Genomic DNA, 13,368 nt, shown 5'->3' with positions numbered 1-13,368 from the left:
TGTGTAGGTGTTTTATGAAATGTGTTTTATTCAAGCTAGGATATACAACACTAACATTATTGAAAGAAATTGAGGGTCTGGTCTTCTCTTTTTAATATGTACATTATTCATGTTATAGTCCTTTAACAAAAAAAGTCAAGTCATATACATATTCAATTTAATTTAAAATTTTATTTTACCTGCTATTCATCTTGGGTGTCCAATGAAGAAGAAATATTCCCTTATTATTCTTATATTAGTTTCTGACAGTTCAATTTCTCTGACTGCTATGCCTCAGACAACTTCTACTGAAAAAGCATACAGGTAATTGCTTTGATCAAAATTTCATGCCAAATCTTTTAGATTCCATGTAGATCACAGCCACTGAACAGAGACTCATCAAATGGAGCCTGCAGAGCCAAGATTAAGAGCCAAGATTGAGAAGAGCTTTTCCATCAAAAACATGGCTGCCCACTGGGAACCACTCGGAAGCTTTAAAAGATATAGATTCTCAGAGCTCACCCCAAGCTTCTAACACAATTGATCAGGAATGCTGGGCATCAGAAAAGCCATGCCAAGCCTTGGCTGGGAACCACTGATTGAAGAGTTTGGTGGGGTATAATAGAAGAACCACATAGGGAAACCTGATTTGGACCATTGACTCTGCCACATAATATTGTTTTATTTTGTTGGCTTTTACAGCTTTATTGAGATATTCACATACCATACAATCCATCCACTTAAAGTGTGTAATTCAATTGACTTTAACATGTTTAGAAACTGAATAATCATTACCACAATCAATTATAAAATACAGTCACCCCTTGGTATCCTCTAGGAATTAGTTCCAGCACCCCCTTGGATACAAAAACCCTAGGATGCTCAAGTCCATTATATAAAATAACATAGTATCTACATATAACCCACACACATCTTCCTGCATATTTTAAGTCAATTACTTGTAAATGACTTATTACTTATACCTAATATAATGTAAATGCTATGAGAATATTCATACAGTATTGCTCAGGGAATAATGACATGGTGGGGGAGCTTATGTACGTTCAGTACAGATACCGTTTTTAAAGTATTTTCAAGTGGAATCATGTCCAGAGGATCAACTGTTTCATCAATCTAAAAAGAAACTCCATACTCCTTAGCTATCATATTGCCCTAACCTCCCCCATTACCCCCAAAACTCGAGGCAACCACTAATCTGCTTTCTATCTCTTCAGATTTACCTATTCTGGACATTTCCTATAATGGAATTAACTTTCATTTAGTATAATGTTTTCAAGTCTCATCTACATTGTAGCACATATCAATATTTGTTTCCTTTTTATAGCTGAATGATATTTCTTTGTATAGTTATACCACAGTTGTTTAGTCACTCATCAGACAATAGACATATGGGTTGTTTCCACTTTTTGGTTATTATGAATATGAATAATTCTGCTATGAATATTCATATATGTTTTTGTGGGAACATATGTCTTCATTTCTCTTGGTATGTACATAAGACTAGATTTCATAGATCACATGGGAACTCTGTGTTTAACCATTGGAGGAACCACCAGACTTCTCTCCAAAGTGTCTGTACTATTTTATATTTGTACCAACAAAGAGTGTTCCCAGGGGTGATAATAAGAGCAGTCACAAAATTAAATAAAATATAACACAGAAAATGTTTATTCTATCCCAAGCACTATGGGCTAGACAATAAAATTAATACAATTCCAGCAGTTATAATCAGGTGAGAAAAAGCTCTCTGAATCCATTATTTCTGTGCAGTGGAAGAGAATTTTATAAGTTCTATCTACCCGTAATGATGATCATCATCTCACTTAAGTAAGATCCTTGGCAAGTCACAATTTTTTTTTGAGGTCTGTAAAAGGACACGTGTAATCAGATTTGCCTTCTATGGTAGGAAGCAAGGCTTAAATGAGATCATGTAATTAAAGCACCTGACACTTGATACAAAGCAAGTGACCAGACAATTTATGCTTATTCATTTCTTCTGCATAAAAATTAAAAAAGGAATGGACCGGAAAAGGGGACCGCTTCCTAGGGTTGGAAGAGCTTGATCAAGTCTTGAATGACCAAGTAAGTGTGGGGACAATTTCCCCAGACTTCGAGATTGTTATGAAGGAGAATTAGTTGAGGTTGTTGGGATTCCAGCCTTAATGGCTCCTTGAAAGACAGAAGCCTGGCCTTTGTGGACTGTGATCATCCCCTGGGAAAATCCTGTATCCCTGGGCACAATGAGGACAGAGAGGTCGGATGGAAAATTGATAATCTGGCTCTACTGACTCTCTGCCCCATCCCACAAGACAGCATCACCCCTTGTGGCAAGGAGCTGTTGAAACCTGGAGGCAGACCTCTTCAGAGAGGCCCAAGAGAAGGGCATGTCTGGCTTAGAAGATGACCCCGTGATCTGTTACACCAGAGCTTCCCAGACTTGAAGGTGCACCCATCACCCTGAGAACTTGTCACAGTGCAAATCCTAATCCAGTAGGTCTGGCAGTGCTCAGGATCCCACTTCTTAACACGCTCCATGGTGGCACCGATGCTGCTCATTCACAAAACCACATTTTCAAGAACACAATATTAAACTTGCTTTTTGATTTTGTTTTGGGTTTTGTTTTGTTTTGTTTTGTTTTTCTTTTCATTCTACTAAAAAAGATCCAGGGGCTGGGGATGTGGCTCAAGCAATAGCACGCTCGCCTGGCATGCGTGTGGCCCGGGTTCACTCCTCAGCACCACATACAAACAAAGATGTTGTGTCTGCCGAAAACTGGGGAATGGTTATTGAAGAAAATTCTCTCTCTCTCTCTCTCTCTCTCTCTCTCTCTCTCTCTCTCTCTCTCACTCACTCTCAAAAAATAAAAAGATCCAGCTGTGGAACTATGGGAAGAAAAAATGATGGGGACAGAGTTGAAGAAAAATAGGAAGTTTTTTAGAGCCCTTGGGATCTTCTCTGGGTGTGAAAAATTGTTTCCTTACCTTGGAAAGTGGAAGATACACTCCCCTTCACATCCAAAGCCATGTCACAGAACCTTCGCTGTTTGTTCAAAATTCAAAAATTTCACCAGGATGTATCAGTGTCCTTATCTTTGTTATGCTATTGTACTTCAATTTTGCAAGATGTTACCTCTAGGGCTGGGGTTGTAGCTCAGTGTGAGAGTGCTTACCTCGAATGCTTGAGGCACTGAGTTCGAATCCTCAGCACCATATAAATAAATAAAATAAACGTATTTCAAAAATGTTACCTCTGCATTAATCTTATGATTCTCTACTATTTGTAATAACTGAATATGAATCTACAATTATCTTAAAATTAAAGTTTAATTTTCCTCTAATTTCAGTGGCTCGAGAGGCTGAGGCAGGAGAATTGTGAGTTCAAAGCCAGCCTCAGCAATTTAGCAAGGCCCTAAGCAACTCAGCAAGACCCTGTCTCTAAATAAAATACAAAAAGGGGGTGTGGAGGATGTGGCTCAGTAGTTAAGCACCCCTGGGTTTGATACCTGGTACCAAACAAAAAAACTTTATTTTTAAAATTCTACAATAACAATTGTTAGGTATGATGGTTCACACCTGTAGTTCCAACTACTCAGGAGGCTGAGGTAGAGGCATCATAAGCCCAAGGCCAGCCTGAGCAACTTAGAGATACCCTGCATCAAAATGAAATATAAAGAGGGCTGGGGGTGTAGCTCACTGGGAGTGTGTTCCTAGGTTCAATCTCAAAAAGAAGAAAAACAAATTTACAATAGAAATTGTTAATCATTCTAATAACATTCTAATAACATGAAAGGATTAGTAAGTTAATTACTTTCGTAAGTTAATTTTCAATTCTGTACTTTCAACAAAACTGAAAAGGCACTATAAAATTGAATCATTTGGGCTAAAGCTGCCTCCATGTATAGTGAATTGCAACCAAACTTGATGTGCCGACTGACTGTAACCTACTCTATGACAAGTAGCCAAATCTCAACCAATCATAAGCAGCCAATTGTTCATACCATATTCAAATCAGACAGATGTAAGCTGTAACCAATCAAGCTCTCTCTACTCACTTTTGTTTTCTGTAGGTCACATCCTTTTCTCTGGCTATAAATACCATCTGCCCATGCTGTAGAGCAGAGCATTCTGAGCCATTTTTGGTTCCGACTGCTGACTGATTCTATAATTACAAATAAAGTCAATCAAGACCTGAAAAATTAGATTTGTTTTAATTTTGTCTTTTATGGTTACTTAATCAAGTTGTTGATTAGCAAATGATTAAAAGTAGTTTTGATAATAAAAGAAATACACTAGGAAGAAGAATGATTGAGATTGACCTTATGTTTTTAAAAAGATATCAAGTTTAGATATAATGTAAAAAGAAAGGAGCGCTGTTTGTTTCTTAAATAATTAAATAAAACATGTCACTTTTTTTGACAACCAGAAACACAAAATTCTGGTGCATGATATAACAAGTACATGGTCACTGAAAGAAAAAAAAAGGAGGTGAAAGAACAGAGTGGAAATTAAAAGAAATGGAGAAGGAGATGATAACATAAGACACACCCACAGAGACAAAATAGAAAAATGAAGGAGAAGTCTTAGAAGTCTCTGAAATAATGTTTTACTGCTCTTTGAAACTCTGATTTATAAAATTGAAATGATAGATTTGGAGGCCTTCTTGGCCTCTTGGACAGTGGGAAATGCTGAATGACATGCCTGAGTAGGAGGTGGGTGGAAAAAGCCCTGATTTGCATCATTTGCCTTTTTCCATGGTGTAAATACTGCCATCAAGACCAACATAAGGAGGAGATCCAAGATGGCAGGCTAGAGGGAGGTTGCATTCTGTGTCACTCCATGACCCAGAATTCAAGTAGTGGGAATACTGTTTCTCTACAAGTTACTAGAGAAACCCCAACAGCTGCTCCCACACAGAAATCACGGCCGCTGTGCCAGCACAGGTCTACAGTCCTCAACATCAGCACAGGACACCCAGCCACTGCCCATGTGCAGGACCCCTGGCCATCACTCCAATGTCAACCCCCATCAACCAACATGGGGCTCCCCGGTCACCTTCATCTTGGGACACTGCAACAACTGTTATAGTCCCCTACACACAGTAGCCTGCACCTGTGGACAGGAGACAGCCACCAGCCACAACACTGGAAGCCACAGAGCTGCATCTCTGAACACACTGCCCAAAGCCACTGCCCGGCCCGACACAACCCAGCATCACATTGCTGAAATCAGCCACCTCCATCTAGGGACACCTTTGTCGCCATCTTTAGTTGGGGCAGCTCCCAGCTTGGGACACCGGCTGGGGCATAGAAGCAATAGCAAGATACCTATAGTCCCCAACTCCCCCCACTCTTCAGCAGCCACTAACCTGGTGCAGTTACACAGCCAGTCAGTAGAGACCAAAGCTGGTCTTGAACTGTCCGATACAAACAGCTCTCCATGACAGGTGCGCAGCCCCAAGAGAGCAGCCCACAAGACTTCTAGGGAGAGAGGTTCCTGATTGGAAAGTAAAAAGGGAGAAGATGAGTGAGATATAGTTTAGAGACTAAATTAGAGACCAGGTATTATGAGATCTACAGGTGATATAAGGAGATAAGACCAGGCGCCCACAGAACACGAGCGGACCCAGAGGAGATCCTTGGGGTGCAATTTCCCATCAGGAACCAGCAAGTGCTATACCCCACCTCCAGAAACCACGCCCCCAAGACCAACCCTCCCACCTGGGTAACCTTCACCATCCTGAGGGTGGAGATACCAGCAGAAAACAGACAACCCCACCTATTGGATGAGAAGGGAAGTAGGAAAGATACTGATCTCCAACAAAAATAATCCTATATCTCCTCTCTCTCTCTCTCTCTCTCTCTCTCTCTCTCTCTCTCTCTCCACTCTCTCTCTTCTCCTGCCCTCACATCCTCAACATTTGTGAAACCAAGTACTTTTAATGAATTAGGCTACTGAGGACTGGGATGCCTGAATAGTATATTATAGCTATGTTGTATATTCTTTTATCTCTTATTTTTAATTTTTTTATTTTTCTTAATACTTATGTTTGTTTGTTTATTGTACTCTCTCTATTATCTTCCCACTTACTCATCTCCCCAAAATCACTTTCTCTCTCTTCTCCTGCTACTAACCAACTTCTTTAGATTCCTCTTTCATGCTTCCTAAGATATGATAACTCTATATCCTCACCTCCTACCCCCTCAACATCTCATCCTACACATCACTCCCAGTTCTTTGTCCACCATCAGAAACTGTAGACTCTTTTGCAAATCTACTGTTTATATTGTAGATAATAATTGAAATCACCATTTCTGTATATTGTGACAAACCATAAATGTCTTAATAGCACTATCTGGTTTAAGGTTGTATATTGTTTGCATTGGGATCTGTTCACATTGTTCTCCCCCTTGAAAGAGAACCTGGAACCCTGCATAGACACTACCTATAGAGTAAAAACTGTAATACTTCAAATCTGCAGTGCTAGAAGGGAAAACACACAAACAATATGAAAAGACAAGGGAAGAAGGTGCCCCCAACAAACCAAGGTATTACATTTAATGACAGAGGAGATATTCAGAATGCACATAATTAAAATGTTCTGTGAATTAAAGGATGATATAAGAGAGCAAATACAGGCAGCAAAAGATCATTTCAATAAAGAGTTACATGAGCAAATACAGGAAGCCAAAGATTACTTCAATAAGGAAATAGAAGTTCTGGAGGAAAAAAAAAAAACAGAAATCCTTGAAATGAAAGAAACAATAAACCAAATTAAAAACTCAATAGAAAGCACCACCAACAGATTAGATCACTTGGAATACAGGACCTCAGACCATGAAGGCAAAATATATAATCTTTAAAAGAATGTTGACCACACAGTGACCATGGCAAGAAATCATAGCAAAACGTTCAAGAATTATGGGATAACATAAAAAGATCAAATTTAAGAATTATTGGGATAGAGGAAGGCATAGAGCTACAAACCAAAGGAATGAACAATCAGAAGTTTCCAATCTCATATCAAATAGACTTCAAGCCAAAGTTAATCAAAAGGAATAAAAAAGGACATTTAATACTGCTTAAGGGAAACATACATCAACAAGACATAACAATTATAAGTATACATGCCCCAAACAATGGAGCATCTATGTTCGTCAAACAAACTCTTCTCAAGTGTCAAATAGACCACAACACAATAATTCTGAATGATTTAACATACCTCTTTCACTACTGGATAGATCTTCTAAACAAAGCTAAACAAAGAAACTATAGAACTCAATAATATAAACAATAACCTAGACATAAAAGATATATATAGAATATTTCATCATGAATGAGTGAATACACTTTCTTCTCAGCAGCATGTGGATCCTTCTCTAAAATAGACCGTATATTATTCCAAAAAGCAACTCTTAGCAAATACAAAAAAGTAGAGATACTACCCTGCATTCTATCAGATCATATGGAATGAAATTAGAAATCAATGATAAAATAAAAATTAGAAGCTACTCCAATATCTGGAGACTAAATAATATGTTATTGAATAATAATGGACTGCAAAAGACATCAAAGAAGAGATTTAAAAATTCTTAGAGGTAAATAAGACCACTGACACAACATATCAAAATCTCTGGTACACTATGAAGAAAGTACTAAGAGGAAAGTTCATTGCATGGAGTTCATTCCTTAAAAGAAGAAAAATTCAACAAATAAATGACCAACACTACATCTCCTAGCCCTAGAAGAAAAACAACTAGTTAACACCAAAAGCAATAGAAAACAGGAAATAATTAAAATTAGAGCTAAAACAATGAAATTAAAGCAAAAGAAATAATTGAAAAAATGGACAAAAAAAGTTGATCCTTTAAAAAGTAAATAAAGATGATAAACCCTTAGCCCTGCTAACAAAGAGGAGAGACAAAACTCAAATTACTAACATCTGTGATGAAAAAGGACATATCATGACAGACACTACAGAAATACAGAAGATAATTAAAAATTATTTTAAAAATTTGTACACTAATAAAACATAAAATATCAAAAGCATCAGTAAATATCTAGAGTCATATTATTTGCCCAAACTGAATCAGGATGATATACACAAGTTAAACAGATCCATTTCAGTAGAAGAAACCATCAGAATGAAATAGAAGACACCATCAGAAGCCTACCAACCAAGAAAAGCCCAGGGCCAGATGGATACACAGCTGAGTTCTACAAGACCTTCAAAGAAGAACTAATACCAATACTCCTCAAAATACTTCATGAAATAGAAAAAGAGGGAACACTTCCAAACTCATTCTATGAAGCCAAAATCACCCTGATTCCAAAACCAGGCAAAGACAAATCAAAGAAAGAAAACTTCAGACCAATATCTCTAATGAACATAGATGCAAATATTCTCAATAAAATTCTGGCAAATCAAATACAAAAACATATCAAAAAGATAGTGCACCATGATCAAGTGGGGTTCACCCCAAGGATGCAGGGTCGGTTCAACATATGGAAATCAATAAATGTAATTCATCACATAAATAGACTTAAAGTCAAGAACCATATGATCATCTCAATAGATGCAGAAAAAGCATTCAAAGAAACACAGCACCCCTTCATGTTCAAAACACTAGAAACACTAAGGATAACAAAAACATATCTCAACATTGTAGAAGCTCTCTATGTTAAGCCCCAGGCCAACATCATTCTAAATGGAGAAAAATTGAAAGCATTCCCTCTAAAAACTGGAACAAGACAAGGATGCCCTCTTTCACCACTTCTATTTAACATAGTTCTTGAAACTCTAGCCAGGCAATTAGACAACAAAAGAAAGAAAGAAAGAAATTAAAGACATATGGATAGGAAAGGAAGAACTCAAACTATCACTATTTGCCAACGACATGATGCTACACCTAGAGGATCTGAAAAGTTCCACCAGAAAACTTCTAGAACTAATAAATGAATTCAGCAAAGAAGCAGAATATAAAACAAACACCCATAAATCAAAGACATTCTGTACATCAGTGACAAATCCTCTCAAAGAGAAACTAGGAAAACTACCCCATTTACAATAGCTTCAGAAAGAAAAAATAAAATACTTGAGAATCATCTTAACGAAAGAGGTGAAAGACCTCTACAATGAAAAACTACATAACACTAAAGAAAGAAATTAAAGAAAACCTTAGAAGATGGAAATATCTACCTTGTTCTTGAATAGGCAGAGTTAATATTGTCAAAATGACCATATACCAAAAGAACTATACATATTTAATACAATTCAATCAAAATCCCAATGACATTCCTTATAAAACTAGAAAAAAGGCAGTCATAAAATTTATTTGGAAAAATAAGAGACCCAGAATAGCTAAAAAAAATCCTGAGCAAGAAGAGTGAAGCAGGTGGCATCACTATACCAGAACTTAACTATACTACAGAGCAAAAGTAAAAAAAAAAAAAAAAAAAAAAAAAAAAAAAAAAAAAAAACAGCATGGAATTGACACCAAAACAGAATTGTTGATCAATAGTACAGAATGGAGGACATAGAGACAAACTCACATAAATACAGTTACCTCATATTAGACAAAGGTGCCAAAGACATATACTGGAGAAAAGATAGCCTGTTAAACAAATGGTGCTAGAAAAACTCGAAATCTGTAAGCAACAAAGTGAAATTAGATTCCTATCTCTCACCATGCACAAAACTCAACTCAAAGTAGATCAAAGACCTAGGAATTAAACCAGAGATCCTGAACCTAATTAACAGAAGAAAAAGTAGGCCCAAAACTTCATCATGTCAAATTAGGCCTCAACTTCCTTAATAAGACTCCTATAGCATAAGAGATAAAATCAAGAATCAATAAATAGGATGGATGCAAATTAAAAAGCTTCTTCTCAGCAAAGGAAACAATTAATAACGTGAGGAGAGAGCCTACAGATTTGGAGAAATTCTTTACCACATGCACCTTGGATAAAGCATTAATCTCTAGGATATATAAAGAACTCAAAAATCCTAACACCAAAAAACAAATAACCCAATCAATAAGTGGGCCAAGGAACTCAACAGACACTTCTTAGAAGATGATATATAATCAATCAACAAATATATGAAAAAATGTTCAATATCTCTAGCAATTAGAGAAATGCAAATCAAAACTACTCTAAGATTTTATCTCACTCTAGTCAGAATGGCAGCTATTAAGAATACAAACAACAATAAATGTTGGTGAGGATGTGGGGAGAAGGGCACATTCATACATTGCTGGTGGAACTGCAAATTGGTATAACCAATATGGAAATCAGTATGGAGATTCCTTGGAAAACTGGGAATGAAACCACCATTTGACCCAACTATCCCACTCCTCAGTTTATACCCAAAGGACTTAAAATCAGCATACTACAGTGACGAAACCACATAGCAGCACAATTCACAATAACTAAATTATGGAACCAACCTAATGCCCTTAAGTAGATGAATGGATAAAGAAAATGTGAGATATATATATATAGATATATAGAGATAGATATATAGATAGATATGAATATTATTCATAATTAAAAGAGAATAACTTGCCTCACATGCACAAGGCCCTGGGTTCAATCCCCAGAACCAAAAAAAAAAAAAGAAAAAGAAAAGAAAAGAAATTTGGGATGGGGATGTGGCTCAAGTGGTAGCACGCTCGCCTGGCATGCACAGGGTGCTGGGTTCGGTCCTCAGCACTACATAAAACTAAAATAAAGATGTTGTGTCCACCAAAAACTAAAAAATAAATATTAAAAAATTCTCTCTCTCTCTCTCTCTCTCTCTCTCTCTCTCTCTCTCTCTCTTAAAAAAAAGGAGAATAAAATTATGGCAATTGCAGGTAAATGGATAAAGTTGGAGAATATGATGCTAAGTGAAGTAAGCCAATCCCAAAAAAATCAGGCCTAATGTTTTATCTGATATGTGGATACTGATCCTTAATGGGTATGGGGGGGGGCGGGAATGGGGCAAAGAGGGGGGAGGAGGAGGTAGGGGGCATGGGGATAGGAAAGATGGTGGAATGAGATGGACATCCTTACCCTAAGTACATGTATGAAGACACAAATGGTATGACTCTACTTTTTGTACAACCAGAGACATGAAAAATTGTGCTCTGTAGGTGTTCTATGAATTGAAATGCATTCTGCTGTCAGGCATAACAAATTAGAATAAATAATTTTTTAAAAAAGACCAGCATGGTGTCAGAGATCCTAGGTAGAAAGAAACAAACATATACAGAAAGCTCTCGTGAGTTGGTGGGATCCATCTCCAACACACTGTAGCCCTCAATCATCTTCTCCCACCCCCATCATTTCATAAATGATGCCCTGAAGCCAAGGAGAAACATGGCTTTGCTGGTGTTTCAGAGCCACAGGTGATAGAGCTGGAATTAAAACCCAGGACTTCTGGTCTTCATGCAAATGTTTTTCCAATACATTCTCCCATTTCATCTTTATTAATAATCTTTATTTGAAAATATTCACTTTTCACATTTCTAGTTTCTCACACAGCTAGGGGTGGCTATGTCGACTGCTTGAGGTAATAAAATGAAAATAGATTTATTTAATATAAAAAGGGACAGATTTACCTGGCCCACAACTTTACCTTTCCCCCATCTTCTTACCATCTTGCAACCAAGAGAACTAAAATCTCATTTCAAAGATAGTATATACAATGGCTTAAATATTGTTCATCTCCATCAAAATTCCTGTTAAGGGGTTGGAGATATAGCGCAGTTGGTAGAGTACTTGCCACGTATGCACAAGGCCCTAGGTTCAATCCCCAGCACCCTCCCCCCCCCCAAAAAAAAAATTCCTGTTGAGCTTTGGTACTCAATGTAACAGTATTGAGAGGTGTGAAGACCTGTAAGAGGGATTCATGATTTTTCTCACAGAAGCGAGTACTTGCTCTCCCAGGACTAGACTGGTTACCCCAAGACTGGGTTATTACCACAGAAACCTGACACCGCCCCTTGTTCTCTCCACAAGCTCTTCCACACAGGCTGCTTGCTTCTGCCATGTGATGCCACCTGCCCTGTTATGACACAGCATGAGGCCTCTGCCAGATGTGGCCATTCAAGCTTAGACTTTTCCATTTCCAAAACTGTGAGCCAAAATGAACCTCTTTTCCTTATAAAGTACTCAGCCTTGGGTAGTTTGTTATTGCAACATAAAACAGACTACAGCATCTAATGGCATTTGGATTCCTGGCAACTTCTTTTAGCAGCTGCACCAGCCCTGGACTTCTTATTATGTGAAAGAAATGAGCCCCAGCTTGGTTAAACTACTGTAGTCAGGCTTCTGTAACATGCAACCAACTGCATGCAATCCAGCTGCTGTACAACGCCTCTTCGGTCAGATGGGCAACAAATTAGAAACATCTTCCGTGTTTTATAGCTAAAATAAAGATTTGTTTCCCATGGAATTCTATAGTTTTGTGTATGTGTAAGGAAGTGGTTTACATTTTAGGGACGCACTTTGGAACTCGAGAAGCGTCAGTTCCTTTGACAGTGAGCAGCTGTCTGATTGCCTTACATTCATCCTTTGAGAGATTGGACCCACTATATTTAGTCAGAATCAGTGTAGTCTGAATCTTTTGAAAAAAAAAAACTTTTTAAAAAATCATTTTCCAGTTTGGAGGATCTACTTAACTATGCTGCTATAACTCAAGAATCTAAAAACTATCCAAGTTGATTCTACAACAGGAATCAGTACCCATTCTGGGTTACATTGACCAGGTGTTTTGGTGCATTTTAGACAAGATGAACATTCCGGATTACTTCCTCAAAGCCTCCAGAATCTCAGTCTGCTGTTTGAAATATTCATCATATCAGTGGAAATTATATCACATGGCCTAAGTGAGAAAAGATATCTTCAAATGTCATTTTCTGTAGCTCTCACAGGGTTAAAATAAATAAGTAAACATATTTAAAGCAAGAATGTAAAATTATACATTTTTTTTATTCCACTCCTGGATTCCTTCCACCATTCCTTTCATCTGTGTCACCTGACCATAATTTAGGGTTCCTAAAAGCAGGGGTGATTTCTTTTCTCTTTGAGCATGTTATTACCAAACATGGTCCACACTGTCAAGTGCTGTCCTATAAACAAATAGCAAAAGCAACATTTTCAACATGCTGCTTTTAGAAATATAAAATAGTACATTTCAAATGGCATGATCATTCTCAAGTGCAATTTGACAACCAATATCAAAAATTTGGCCTACCCATGGCCCTCAGCAATTCCATTTTGAGGAATGGATCATGAAGGAGTACAAAAACCTAGCAGCACATTTCACAAGAGGGAGAAATTAGAAGACAACCTAAATCCCCAAGAATAAGCAATTAATTAAATTAT

The sequence above is a fragment of the Urocitellus parryii genome, chromosome 6 (assembly GCF_045843805.1).
Source record: "Urocitellus parryii isolate mUroPar1 chromosome 6, mUroPar1.hap1, whole genome shotgun sequence".
Lineage (NCBI taxonomy): Eukaryota > Metazoa > Chordata > Mammalia > Rodentia > Sciuridae > Urocitellus > Urocitellus parryii.
Note: the sequence above shows the minus strand (reverse complement) of the source record.